The sequence below is a fragment of the Rhinatrema bivittatum genome, chromosome 5, assembly GCF_901001135.1.
Source record: "Rhinatrema bivittatum chromosome 5, aRhiBiv1.1, whole genome shotgun sequence".
NCBI lineage: Eukaryota > Metazoa > Chordata > Amphibia > Gymnophiona > Rhinatrematidae > Rhinatrema > Rhinatrema bivittatum.
Genome location: NC_042619.1, coordinates 187,118,621 through 187,134,152, shown reverse-complemented (window position 1 = coordinate 187,134,152; position 15,532 = coordinate 187,118,621).

The window sequence follows — 15,532 nt, the reverse complement described above, 5'->3', positions numbered from 1 at the left end:
CATCAGTAGTCCAAAGGAATTCAAGAAAGACTTAAAAACTTATATTTTCAGTCAAGCTTTCAAAGATCTAATAACAAGCGATCCTGACAGTTAAACTGTCATATATCCCTTTAATACAAGTGTGTGTCAATGTTGTCTTATTAACATCTAGTATGTATGTACTTACTTTTATTGTGAAATGTTATGGATATTTGTATGTTACCAACCTCAAACTATGGAGAGTGCAGAATAAAAGTAATTTAAAATAAATACATAAATAAATACAAAGATATTTCTTATTTTGTGGCATTTTGGGAACAAAAATGATAGGAAAAGCCGCAAAATGTTGTGTGGTTTTTCCTATCTTTTTTTCTTTGGGGGAGTAAATAAAAACATGTTTTAAAACAAAATCAGAACCCTCCTCAACCCTTCCCATTTATTAAAATATAGAGCCCTCCACATGTGGACCCCTTCCCACACTAGCCCAACCTCTTGACCCCCCAAACACTCACCAAAATTCCCTGGAGGTCTAGCAGGAGGCCTGAGAACCAACTTCAGTTGCTGGTCCTGTGGCTGTCAGCCAAAATGGTACCAGCTTCCCTTTGTCCCTACCATGTGATGCGTCTTCCTAATGGCACTGGTAGACCCTGTCACATGGTAGGGGCAAAGGGAGGCTTGCATCATTTAGATAAATGGTGACCATCACTCCTGGGCCTCCTGCTAGACCTCCATGGATATCTGGTGAGTCCTGTGAGGGTTGGGACATTGGTCTATGGGGTCCACATATGGGGAGGGGTTCCATATTTTAATAAATGAGAAGGTTTTGGGAGGAAATAAATAAAAAAAAAAAAAGATCTGGAAATAGACCTGAGATAGCCCACCCCTGGACCGAAAATAAAATTGTGATGAAATATTTATAGGCTACCATACCTAATTCATATTATGCTTCATGAAACCTGAGAATAAAATAATTCTGAAGTTATTAATAGAAATGCATACGTGATCTTTTGCAAAGAGATCACTCAGAAATACTTGGCAGCCAAGGGGAACGTTTGGAAATAAATTGTAGTGGATATCATGAGCCTTGATTTCACCCATAGGACTGTAAGACACATAGAACATATATATCAGGACATCAAAGGGATCTCCATGAAAAATCTGCCAATATCTAGGCAACACAAGAAGACAGTAGGTAGGTACAGTAAGTCTATTAAGTTTGCTTAATTTCTCAAATGATGGTTGCTAAACATCATTTGAGAAATTTCTTGCTGAAAAATGTGATATTTATATCAACATGAGTATTATTATGTAACATATATATATAAAAACAACACTCCTACTGGAGTGGAATACAAGCACATATCCATACTTCACAACGAATTCTCTTTATTATCATTTGAAAAACATCCAAAAATACTCATATAACATTACCATTACATAACATTATTCCCCCCCTGCCAAAACCACATTAAGGAAACAAGCTCTTTCCACAGCTGGCCCTCCGTAATGGAACGCTCTCCCTCCAGAGCTCCGGTTAGAACGATGCCCGATTACCTTCAAAAAAAGACTCAAAACTCGGCTGTTCGATCAAGCCTTTCCTTAATTTTAGATGATCCTACCAGCATTCTACTTCTTCTAGTATTGGACTAGCTCTCAGTTTAACCTTCCTATTTCAGATGATCAATCCACTAATTCCATCATGTTTTTTTTTTTTTCTGGTCTAGTTCTCAGTTTTGCTTCTTGTTCCCCGATCCAGGCACAGCGTTGCAGGCAGGCCCTGCCCTAATCGTCCCCCTCCTTTTTGGCTTAAGGCCTCCACCTTCTATCCCATCCCCTGAGTACTATGTGCTTTTGGCCCTTTATTATCCTTTTCCCCTGTTTTATTCCACCCCGACTCTATCTTCCTAGCAATGACAGTTTTCGTTTCCCATGTTATGTACCTTAGTAACATGACACTGTGTTAATCTCTTAGTAACATGACTCTTTGTCTCTTTTAATCTCCTGCTCTCTGGAAGAGCCTATTATGTATTTGTTCTGTTGATACCAGTTCTTGTATCCCTTGTTTGATGTAATACATTCTTACATGCTTTTTCTCATTTTACTGTAAATCGAAGTGATATGTAATTTTTTTTACATGAATATTGGTATATAAAAGTGCAAAATAAATAAATAAATAAGTAAATAATTACATTCATAAAATATATTTTTTTTTCACTATACAGAAAGGATCAGGAGTGATGAAGTTCAAGGATTAGTAAAATCTAATAGAAAGGAGTTGGATTAATGACATTGTTTTAGATTCTGTATGTTTGTTGTTTTTTAACTTTGTTATGTATGATGATAAGTTGTGAGCATGTATGTGAATGGGTATGATTGAGAATGATTGAAGGGTTATTCCAGCTTTATGAAATTATTGATGTACTTTATTGAGAAATAAATAATATGGAATTATTGATGCACTTTATTGAGATATTAATATAAATAATTATTATATAATGTATATCTTTAAAGATTGTTTAGTCTTCTTGATATTGTTCTGAAGAAAATAAAAAAAGATTGGTTTGAGTATATTAATTGTATTTTGCTCTAAAGGGAGTAGTTTTGTTTTATGTTGAGTATTCAACAAGCATTAAGAAGTGTGATATTGCCTGAAATTTGGATTGATATATATAGCAATCAAAAAACTATTGGCAATATCGTCTCTACCAGTGCTATGAGAAATATATATCAAAAAAAAACCCTTACATTAACAAATGTATGGGAAACAACTAGCACTTATGTGAATTCAAAAAATATTTCAAAATGATTTATTACTGATAAAGAATCATTACTTTATTTAATAAGTTAATCACCTATCATCATTACACACAATGAATTTTCACGTCACAAAAAATACATACACATTAAAATTAGCATAGAGTCCTCTAAAGTATATCCCTCAGTGCTCACCTACTTCTTACCTCGATCTTACCCTAAACGGACCTTGTACAGCCTAATCCCATTGATGTTGACTTAGGTCTTTGTTGATGAATACACCTCTTACATCAAGAACCTCAGGTATAAATCTTAAATAATAACCATATATGTTTCCAAAAAATCATAAATCCTAGGTGTATTGCATTAAAGAACTGGATGAATGCAATACACCTAGGATTTATGATTTTTTGGAAACATATATGGTTATTATTTAAGATTTATACATGAGGTTCTTGATGTAAGAGGTGTATTCATCAACAAAGACCTAAGTCAACATCAATGGGATTAGGCTGTACAAGGTCCGTTTAGGGTAAGATCGAGGTAAGAAGTAGGTGAGCACTGAGGGATATACTTTAGAGGACTCTATGCTAATTTTAATGTGTATGTATTTTTTGTGACATGTGAAAATTCAATGTGTGTAATGATGATAGGTGATTAACTTATTAAATAAAGTAATGATTCTTTATCAGTAATAAATCATTTTGAAATATTTTTTGAATTCACATAAGTGCTAGTTGTTTCCCATACATTTGTTAATGTAAGGGTTTTTTTTATATATATATATATATAATCAACTCCTGGGTGACCTATCGATCATGAAGACATCCCCTTAGCTTCTTACTCCATGTAAGCCATTTTCACATGAGAGATCCCCAGTTGTTCCTGCCCCACGGCTGCTATAGTAAGCTATGGTGCTGGCTGACCCAAGCATGTCATCATTCTGAAAATCTTCCATACAACAAAATGGCACTAGCTTCAGCTCGGCTGGTGCCATTTGGAAGCATTTTCCAAATAGTGCAGGGCTCAGGTCATCCAATGGCCGTGCCCAGGGCCGGAGGAACCACTAGGCGAGCTAGGCCTGTGCCTAGGGCACCTCGATTTAGGGGGCACCGCGGCAGGTGGCAGAATTTTGAAACGGCAAAAAGTACCCTTTCAAAATTCTGCCAGCCCCCGCCTCACCTTGTCACCCTCCCGACATCCCCCTTGTGGTCCAGCAGAGGGCCTGGGAGCTATCTGCCACTCCCGGGGCCTGGGCTTCTACTAAGCAAAATGATGCCGGTGGTCTTTAGCCCTTACCATGAGACAGGGGCTATCCAATGGCACCGGTAGCCCCTGTCTCATGGTAGGGGCTAAAAGCCATCGGCACCATTTTGGTTAGTTGCAGCCGAGGCCCCAGGAGCAGCAGATCGCTCCCGGGGCCCCACTTGGACCACCAGGTATTTTATAAGTTTTCTTTTGGGGGGGGAGTCAGGGCTGCACCTGGGGGCAGCGCAAGGCTGAAGGTGCCTAGGGTGCCCAATCCTCTTGCACCGGCCTTGGCCATGTCTGCTATTGCATCTATAGCTCAGGAATAACTGGGAATTGTTTCTGCCCCATAAAGTGGCACACATGGAGTAAGAGGCTAGATGGAGGCTTGCAGACTCAAGAGAAGTCTCAGGAGTTGTTTTTTATTTTTGTGATAAGCCAAGATTTATTTTAAAGCAAATCAAAAATGAAAGACATGTCATTCATTTTTCTTTTGTTTTATTTTAACAGGAAATTAAATAAAAAAGGAAATTACATTGAAATGTCCCATTTAATTTCCAATCAAAGCATGACCCTATAAGTAGTAATTTGATGTGTTACTTGTACTGTAAATGACAAACTGGAAATACACACTAAGCCAAATTTAGAATTCTAAGTAGGAGATAGAAATCCAGAAATTCTAGAACAACATTCTCAGAAATGTTCCTAGTAGCAAATGTGGGACTCCAGAAGCAGGCAGAGCTAGGGAGTCTCAGTACTTGAGACAATGAGGAAGGGAAAAGGTTTTTATATTTGTTAGGAGGTATGGAGATTTTGGGGAAATGGCTCCTTCAACAGACCTTGTGAGACTGGAAAATTGGGCATCAAAATGGCAGATGAAATTTAATGTGGATAAGTGCAAGGTGATGCATATAGGGAAAAATAACCCATGCTATAGTTACACAATGTTAGGTTCCATATTAGGTGCTACCACCCAAGAAAGAGATCTTGGCATCATAGTGGATAACACATTGAAATCGTCAGTTCAGTGTGCTGCGGCAGTAAAAAAAGCAAACAGAATGTTGGGAATTATTAGAAAGGGAATGGTGAATAAAACGGAAAATGTCATAATGCCTCTGTATCGCTCCATGGTGAGACCGCACCTTGAATACTGTGTACAATTCTGGTTGCCGCATCTCAAAAAATATATAATTGCAATGGAGAAGATACAGAGAAGGGTGACCAAAATGATAAAGGGAATGGAACAGCTCCCCTATGAGGAAAGACTAAAGAGATTAGGATTTTTCAGCATGGAGAAGAAATGGCTGAGGGGGGATATGATAGAGGTGTTTAAAATCATGAAAGGTCTAGAATGGGTAGATGTGAATCGGTTATTTACTCTTTCAGATAATAGAAAGACTAGGGGGCACTCCATGAAGTTAGCATGTGGCACATTTAAAAGTAATCGGAGAAAGTTCTTTTTCACTCAACGCACAATTAAACTCTGGAATTTGTTGCCAGAGGATGTGGTTAGTGCAGTTAGTATAGTTGTGTTTAAAAAAAGATTGGATAAGTTCTTGGAGAAGTCCATTACCAGCTATTAATTAAGTACCCTTAGAAAATAGCCACTGCTCTTACTGGCAACGGTAACATGGAATAGACTTAGTTTTTGGATACTTGCCAGGTTCTTATGGCCTGGACTGGACACTGTTTGAAACAGGATGCTGTGCTTGATGGACCCTTGGTATGACCCAGCATGGCATGTTCTTATGAATGCTGGCACTATCAAAATGAACAAAGAACAGCATTTAAATGATCATGGGAGAAAGATGACAGTAGCTCAGGAGTGCATGGCTCAGTGGGAGGTATCATCAAAGGATGCTATTACAACAGGAAAGTTACAATATCCTTATACATCCAATGTGGTTAAACCAAGGTAGATCAGGTGGATATAATAGATAAGCAAACAAATCAGAATGATTTTAAATTATCTGTATCAATTTCTAATAATTAGCTGCAATGAATATGAATTAAAAAACAAAAAAAGATTTTGTTGTTTGTAAGTAAATGCCAGAAGTATAAAAAATAAGATTGGAAATTTAGAATGTCTGGAGTTATATAACGATATAGACATTAAAGAGGAAATTTTCTAAGCACCTAACATGAATAGAATTCAGTTTTTTGTACATACATAGTAGGGATGTGCAGCAGGGACAGATTTGTCCCATTCGGTATTCGTATTCGTCGGGACCCAACTCTGTTGCATCCGTTCTCGGGGGACCCCGATCCATTCATTACTTACATATGTATTTGTTTCCCAAAAAAATCACCATCCCAACCCTTTAAATTTAATAAACTACAACACCCCACCCTTCTGACCCACCCAAGACTTGCCAAAAGTCCCTGGTGGTAGGAGCAATGGACGGCTGGCACCATCTTGTGTTCCTACCATGTGACAGGGGCCGACCAATGGCACTGGTTGCCTCTGTGACATAGTAAGGTCAAATGCTATTGGTGCCATTTTGAATACTGGCAGCCGACGACCCGAGTGCAGGACATCGCTCCAGGACCCCCATTGGACCACCAGGGACTTTTGGCAAGTCTTGGGGGGGTCAGGAGGGTGGGGGTTTATTCGTTAGTGATACATTGTATTCATGGTGGTTCGCCATACATTTTATGACCTCCACAAATACAACAAATATGGCATATATGTTGCGGATTGCCAATACGTTGCAAACGAATGCACACCCCTAATATATAGCTGTTCTTAAATTGACCTAGACTCAGCATGTAGAAAAGTATGCACATAACCCAGCTTCATGCATACTTTTATGCACACAGAAAATATATTTTGGGGGTGGAGTTGGGGTAGAGTCAGCAGTTACAGATATATTTTTTTTATTTTAGGTATAGAGAGGATAACTTTAAAACATGCATGAGTGTGCCCATATACATAGCTATATGGACACAGGTGCACATGCACATGTATCATGTGCATAAATGTATTCATGCTATATAAAATAGTCTTTATTTTTAAAAGCCTTTACAAGCATAAACTTGGTTTTAGGCATATAAAAGCGCTTTTACCCATGTAAATGGGTTTTTAAAATTTCTACAATGTATGCTATTGAGCAAATAATATGAGCAAATGGCTTTTGAAAATTGCTATGATATTATGTTATATTTACACACATAATTCCTTTGAAAATTCACATGTAAGCATAAATCTACTCAATACCATGTTCGCATATCAGAAAATATGTGGCATGCATTTTAAACATAGCTGCAAAAGTTTTGACTTATTCGGCTACATGGCAACAAATATCCAGCTAAGAACACTGTGGTAATTTATCTGGATAAGTAGAAAAATAGATAGAGAAATAAATGCAAATAGCTACATACACAGATAAGTAAGATAGATGAATAGCTAGAATTTGAAAACTTATCCGGCTATCTTACTTATCCAGCTATGTAGCACTTTTTAAGATTTATCTGGCTAAGTAAAAAATGATCTGGATAAGTGGTGGATATCTACTATGCAAGCACATTTATTGTCCTAATTTTAATCAATTACACAAGGAAATTTCCCTTAGCACTTGTTGGGTTTATGCATGTAAATTATCAAATCTTGTAACATGCACACGTGAAGGAAATTACTAGTTAAACCAATTAGTTCACCACCAGTTTGCCCAAGCTATCTCTAGGTCATCAAGACCCCCCCCCCCCCCCCCCCCAAGGTTCTTCAGAGTGCATTCTCCCCAGTTTACCCAGTCCTCTCACCCAGTCAGTATATATCTATTAAAATTTATATTCTGACTTAAACCTGATAATTGGCAGGTAGGTTTTAAAATAAGACCTTAAAAGCATAAATGATAGCATCACCCAGGAATGCCCCTGGTCTACCCCAGCCCACCCCTTTTTTATACGAACAAATGTATTGTACCAATTTTCAAAAGCCCACTTACTCGGGTAAAGTGTATTTATTCAAGGAAAAGGTTTTTTTCAATCAGGCACTATGAAAAAGATTTTCAAAACATTTACACGCTTAAAACTGGGGTTTACACTTATAAATGCACTTTACCCGAGTAAGTGGGCTTTTGAAAATTGCTATAATATATTCCATTGAATTGTCCTAAGGGGTAGATTTTATAATTTTGCGCGAGCGCGTACTTTTGTTCGCGCACCAGGTGCGAACAAAAGTACGCTGGATTTTATAAGATACGCAAGTAGCCGCATGTATCTTATAAAATCCGGGGTCGGCGCGCGCAAGGGGGTGCACATTTGTGCAACCTGCGTGTGCCGAGCCCGGCGCACGCTGCCTGTTCGCTCCGAGACCGCTCCGAAATCGGAGCGGCCTCGGAGGGAACTTTCTTTCCACACCCCCGCACCTTCCCCTCCCTTCCCCTACGTAACCCATCCCCCCGACCCTATCTAACCCCCCCCTACCTTTTGTTGGCAGATTTACGCCTGCTGAAAGCAGAAGTAAATCTGTGTGTGCCAGCGGGCTGCTGGCGCGCCATCACCCAACCTGGGGGCTGGTCCGGAGGCCTCGACCACGCCCCAGGCCGGCGCCACGCCCCCTCCCCGCCCCTTTTACGAAGCCCAGGGACTTACGCGCATCCCAGGGCTGTGTGCGTGCTGGCTGCCTATGCAAAATAGGCGCATCGGCGTGCGAGGGCCCTGCGCCCGTAAATCGGGCCGGATTTATGCGTGCAGGGCATTTAAAATCCGGCCCATAGGTTTTACTCCTGTAAGTGCACTTTACATTTGTAAATGTCTTTTGAAAATTGCTACAATAGTAGTTATATTTACACCTGCAAATCCATTTAAAAATTACCTTCATAGTTTTTCAAAGAAATGTATGACCTTGGACAAGAGGTAATGGAGGTGGAATAACTTAGCAACAGTGATCATAATGCAATCAAATTTCACATAATTACTGGGGAGAGAACAATAAGGAAAACTGCTTCATTAAGCCTGGGGGCCAATTGTATATGTATAATAATAAATAATAATAATAATAATAATAATATTAATAATAATGTTATTGCATATATATTACTAGGCCCAGTTATTAGTATAAATATAAACCATATAGTGGGTTCACTCATAATATAAAGATATACCAGTCCTTTGCCTCAGTAACTGAAAGGTTACATATTATTCATAGTTATTGTCCTAAGGGCAGGGTATCACTGAACATTGGTTTGCACTGGGTTTAGTTGTTCATACCTGCCCATGGTTAACCGTTTATGTGTAGCTATCTTATCTTAGTCATGGTTCCTGAAATAACAAAAACTGCATTGTTTTACCTTGAGGTTTATTCATTTGAAAATATATACATTACTAGCATTTTCATTTTAAGACATAAGAACATAAGAACATGCCATACTGGGTCAGACCAAGGGTCCATCAAGCCCAGCATCCTGTTTCCAACAGTGGCCAATCCAGGCCATAAAACCTGGCAAGTACCCAAAAACTAAGGACTAGATTTAAAAGCCCTGCGCCGGTGCACCTATTTTGCATAGGCCGCCGGCGCGCGCAAATCCCGGGACGTGCGTAAGTCCCGGAGCTTCGTAAAAGGGGCGGGAAGGGGCGTGTCCGGGGCATGTCCGGGGTCAGGGGGAGGGTCCGGTGAGGGTCCGGGGCATGGCGACATTTCGGGGGTGGGCCGGGAGGGCGGTCCCAAGTCCCCCGGCACTGCGGCCTGTGCCGGGGGATGCCAAGGTGGCGCGCGCAAGTTACACCTGTTTCAAGCAGGCGTAACTTGCACAACAAAGGTAGTGGGGGGATTTACGTAGGGTTGGGGGGTGGGGTAGATAGGGGAAGGGAGGGGAAGGTGGGGGGACGCGGAAGGAAAGTTTCCTCCAAGGCCACTCCGATTTCGGAGTGGCCTCGGATGGAATGGAGGCAGGCTGCGCGGCTCGGCATGCGCAGGCTGCCGATTTTGCCCAGCCTTGCGCGCCACAACCCTGGATTTTATAAGATGCACGCGGCTATGCATGTATCTTATAAAATCCGGCGTGCTTTTGTTTGCGCCGGTTGCGCGAACAGAAGTTCACATGTGCGTACTTATTTAAGAACTACCTCTAAGTCTATTCCATGTTACCATTGCAAGTAATAGCAGTGGCTATTTTCTAAGTCAACTTAATTAATAGCAGGTAATGGACTTCTTGTCCAAGAACTTATCCAATCCTTTTTTAAACACAGCTATACTAACCGCACTAACCACATCCTCTGGCAACAAATTCCAGAGTTTAATTGTGCGTTGAGTAAAAAAGTACTTTCTCCGATTAGTTTTAAATGTGCCACATGCTATCTTCATGGAGTGCCCCCTAGTCATTCTCTTATCCGAAAGAGTAAATAACCGATTCACATCTACCCGTTCTAGACCTCTCATGATTTTAAACACCTCTATCATATCCCCCCTCAGCCGTCTCTTCTCCAAGCTGAAAAGTCCTAACATCTTTAGTCTTTCCTCATAGGGGAGCTGTTCCATTCCCCTTATCATTTTGGTAGCCCTTCTCTGTACCTTATGGACAACTCTTGTCAAAAGTTTATCTATTTATTTATTTATTTATTTTTGGTTTTTATATACCGGAAGTTCCTGTATACAATACATATCACTCCGGTTCACATTTAACAGAGATAACTATCGCCGGCGTGCGCAAATCCCGCGGTTTACATGGAACATATTGAAATAATGAACGGATAATATATAATAAAGTACAATCTAGTGGGAAAACAGCTAAGATCAACTTAGAACAACTAAGATCAACTTAGAACACAACTTGGAAACATAACTGAAGCAATATAAACATTAGATTATTGCTGTAAGGCAAGGATGGTTGTTGTTCTTCTTGCTTTTAGCTCTCTGGGAAAGCTTGACGGAAGAGCCAAGTCTTGAGTTTCACTTTAAAAGTAGTATGGCTCGGCTCAAGGCGGAGGTCCGGTGGTAGGGAGTTCCAGAGAGACGGGCCCGCTGTAGATAGAGCGCGTTTCCTCAGGGTAGATTTTGCAGGTTGGGTGATCATTCTGTTCTGGTATGCCCTTCTGGTTGGTTTTTTAGAGGAGTGTAGTTGAAGCTGGAAGGTTAAGTTGAGTGGAGAGATGTTATGTAGGGCCTTATGAATCATCATGCAGGTTTTGAACTGAATCCTGTATTTGATGGGCAGCCAATGGAGATGCTGGAGGATCGGGGTGATATGGTCCCTTTTTTTGGCGTTGGTAACTATCCTTGCAGTGGCATTCAGTACCATCTGGAGTGGTTTGGTGGTGTATGCGGGAAGGCCCTGCAGGAGTGAATTGCAGTAATCTAGTTTAGGGAGAATGATGGCTTGGAGTACTGTGCGGAAATCCCTATAGAGTAGAAGGGGCTTTAGTTTCTTTAGCACTTGTAATTTAACGAAGCATTCTTTTGTAGTGTTATTTATGAATTTATTGAGGCTGAGTCTGTTGTCTAGTAGTACTCCCAGATCTCTGACTTGTGGTGCGGTGGCATATCCTGAGGTGTCTGGAGAGTTGCTGGATGTTGGCGGGGCAGATTGATCCGATGCTATTATGAGGATTTCCGTTTTGTTGGTGTTTAGAACCAGGTTGAGGCTGGTTAGAAGATCGTTGATGGATGAGAGGCATTTTTTCCAGTAGTCCATGGTTTTGTGTATGGTCTCCGTGATAGGGATGAGAATTTGTATGTCATCTGCGTATAAGAAATGGGTGAGCTTGAGGTTAGTAAGTAGATGACAGAGTGGGAGAAGGTAAATGTTGAAGAGGGTGGGGGAGAGTGATGATCCTTGTGGTACCCCCATCTTGGCTTGGATGGGGTGAGATTCCTTGTTGTTTATCTTAACTTTGTATGTTCTGTTCTCTAGGAAGGACAAAAACCAGTTGAAAGCTGTTCCTGTGATGCCGATGTCTGTTAGTCGTTGTAGTAGGCTAGATTGGTTCACGGTGTCGAACGCTGAGGAAAGATCCAGAAGCGCGAGGAGACAAGGTTGGCCTTTTTCGAGATTGAAGATAATGGTGTCCGTTAGTGTGGATAATAAAGATTTGGTGCTCTTTTTCTTCCGGAATCCATATTGGTTAGTGGTGAGGATATTGTTGTCATCAAGGAATTCAGAAAGTTGTCTGTTGACAATTGTCTCCATAATTTTAGCTAGCATAGGGAGGTTAGCTATAGTTCTGTAGTTAGCCGGATCTGTGGTGGGAAGGTTGGGTTTTTTGAGGAGAGGTTTGAGCAATGCTAACTTGAGTTGGTCAGGAACTTGGCCTTGGGCGAGGGAGCAGTTAATGATATCTGCAACTGGCTTGGCAATGATGTCAGGGATTGAACTCAGCAGGTTTGATGGTATATGGTCTAAGGGGTGAGAGGACGGTTTTATCTTCCTAAGGATATTCGCTATTTCTAGGGTGGACGTGGGTTCAAGAGTGGGTTCAAGAGTATCTACAGAAGGAAACTCATTATACAGACCGAAATCCTGGAAAGGGCAATATATACATATCACAGAATATAACAATTCATGAGAAATGATCAGCGAAGATTCTGAATCTAATAGCTATAAAAGTGTTTATTGAAAAAATATTTAAGCCCCCTTCCCCCAGACACATACCATACTTTTAAAGGTGAATTTAAAAAGCCTGGCATGCCAAAACTAGAAGATACACACACAAGTCGGTCTGGCGTGCCCCCACTGTATTTTAAAAGCCGCCTAGATGTGCATGTATGTCCTGTGCATTCACATCTCACTCTGATTTGAAAAGGGGTGTGGTGGGGACATGGTTTAGGTGGGGCATGGGTGTCTTGGGGTGGGGCATATGCATTAGGGATGTGAATCGTTTTTTGACGATTTAAAATATCGTCCGATATATTTTAAATCGTCAAAAATCGTTAGGGCCACGATACAATACCAATTTCCCCGATTTATCGTCAAAAAATCGTAAATCGGGGGAAGGGGGAGGGCAGGAAAACCGGCACACTAAAACCCCCTAAAACCCACCCCCGACCCTTTAAATTAAATCCCCCACCCTCCCGAACCCCCCCCCCCCCCAAATGCATTAAATTACCTGGGAGTCCTCCGTAGCGGCGGTCCGTGGCTAAATCGGGGGAAGGGGGAGAGCACGAAAACCGGCACACTAGATCGTGAGGTATTGAGCCGGCGCCATTTTTCAAAATGGCCACCGCAAAATGGCGGCGGCCATAGACGAAAACGATTCGACGCAAGAGGTCGTTCCGGACCCCCGCTGGACTTTTGGCAAGTCTTGTGGGGGTCAGGAGGCCCCCCCAAGCTGGCCAAAAGTTCCTGGGGGTCCAGCGGGGGTCAAGGAGCGATTTCCTGCCGCGAATCGTTTTCCGTACGGAAAATGGCGCCGGCCATACGCGTGTGGCCGGCGCCATTGTCCATTCGGAAAATGGCGCCGGCAGGAGATCGACTGCAGGAGGTCGTTCAGCGAGGTCCGGAAATCTCGCGAGGGTTCCGGACCTCGCTGAACGACCTCCTGCAGTCAATCTCCTGCCGGCGCCATTTTCCGTACGGACAATGGCGCCAGCCATACGCGTATGGCCGGCGCCATTTTCCGTACGGAAAACGATTTGCGGCAGGAAATCGCTCCTTGACCCCCGCTGGACCCCCAGGAACTTTTGGCCAGCTTGGGGGGGCCTCCTGACCCCCACAAGACTTGCCAAAAGTCCAGCGGGGGTCCGGAACGACCTCTTGCGTCGAATCGTTTTCGTCTATGGCCGCCGCCATTTTGCGGTGGCCATTTTGAAAAATGGCGCCGGCTCAATACCTCACGATCTAGTGTGCCGGTTTTCGTGCTCTCCCCCTTCCCCCAATTTAGCCACGGACCGCTGCTACGGAGGACTCCCAGGTAATTTAATGCATTTGGGGGGGGGGTTCGGGAGGGGGGGGATTTAATTTAAAGGGTCGGGGGTGGGTTTTAGGCGGTTTTAGTGTGCTGCTGGACCACCAGGGAATTTAAGGCATTTGGGGGGGGGGGGTTCGGGAGGGGGGGGGATTTAATTTAAAGGGTCGGGGGTGGGTTTTAGGGGGTTTTAGTGTGCCGGCTCACGATTTTAACGATTATGACGATACTTTACACACACAAATGGCAACAATACGATTCCCTTCCCCTCCCAGCCGAAATCGATCGTTAAGACGATCGAGGACACGATTCACATCTCTAATATGCATGGCCAAGAGATATGCGTGTACATATTTATGCCCAGGTCCTGTGCTGTGTAAGTTTAATTGTGCTAGGTATTAAGTTTAAAAAAATTAAAAAGAAAATAGCCATACCTATTTAATGGTCTGGGGCAACTGGGGGGAGGGGGGCGGGTGTAATGAGTGAAAGCCATTCACTCAGAGGCGATTTGGAAGACCTAGCTCTTAACTAGGCAAACTTCTTAGATGAACTAGTGACATTAGCAATGTCGTGGGTGCATGACCCTTTTAAAATTTCCCAACTTGTGTGGTAGAAGGGAGATTTGTGCTCTGAGATGCACACCTATTTAAAATTAAGTGCACATGTGTGCATATCCAGGCTCTTTTATAACATGTGCACATATGTGTGCACATGCTATAAAATGACCACGTTCCAGGGTATGCGCCGGCACACACATGCCAATGTGCAACCTCTCACAAAACTGAAAGTTACTGTCCATGTCTCTTGTTGAGCATGATAGAATGTCTGAGTCTTTTTATGCCTTTTTCATACCATTGCAACTTCACCACTATAAATGAGTGCTCCTGGGGTCTCTTCTTTCTTTTATTCTGTTTGAGCTACTGCTGCTTCCGCAACTTCAAGATCAGCATGTCACATTAATTGAAATAAAAAAAAGCAACATAATGTATGTTAACTTTTCATTTAAACTTACTTAACCACCCACAACGCAGATCTTAAACACTGAGGAGGTAATTTTCAAAAGGTTTTATGTGTGGAAAACTGGGTTTTATTGCTATTTTTATGCTTGTAACTCTTTTGAAAATTCACTCTTATAAGTACTTCAGAGACAAAACAGAGAGATGAAGGGAGTGACTAGGCAGGAAATATTAACAGAGAAAACAAAAAAGGTTGATGGCAAAAATCAAAACATTTCTAATAGTTTCGCTGCTATGGCCAAGGGCTTTCAACTGTGTTGTAAAGAAAGAAAAGGAAGCTATGAAAAGTGAACACAGTATCAAATAAGTGAATAACTACCTCCATTTATCCTATTGTAACAAAAGAGAAACATGCAATAACCAACCCACATCTACCATTAAATGCATCTATCATACATGGCACATCAGCCATTAATGTTAATGTGTAACAACTCATAGATTCTTCAATGTAAAAATGGACAAAGAAATCCTGCTGTTACACAAGCATATGCCACAAATAGCCAGTAAATGTATTCCTACTTAGAACCAAATAGATTTAATCATGCTAACATTGGAAAAAGCTGGAAAAAAGATAATTGCCTCTATTCTGTACAGTATGTACCCAGTGTGAGCTATTCTGGGCCCTCCAGTATTTTCCAGGTAACATTGTTATCCAGGTGGAGTATGGATAATATTCCTCAGGCAGAAACATAGAA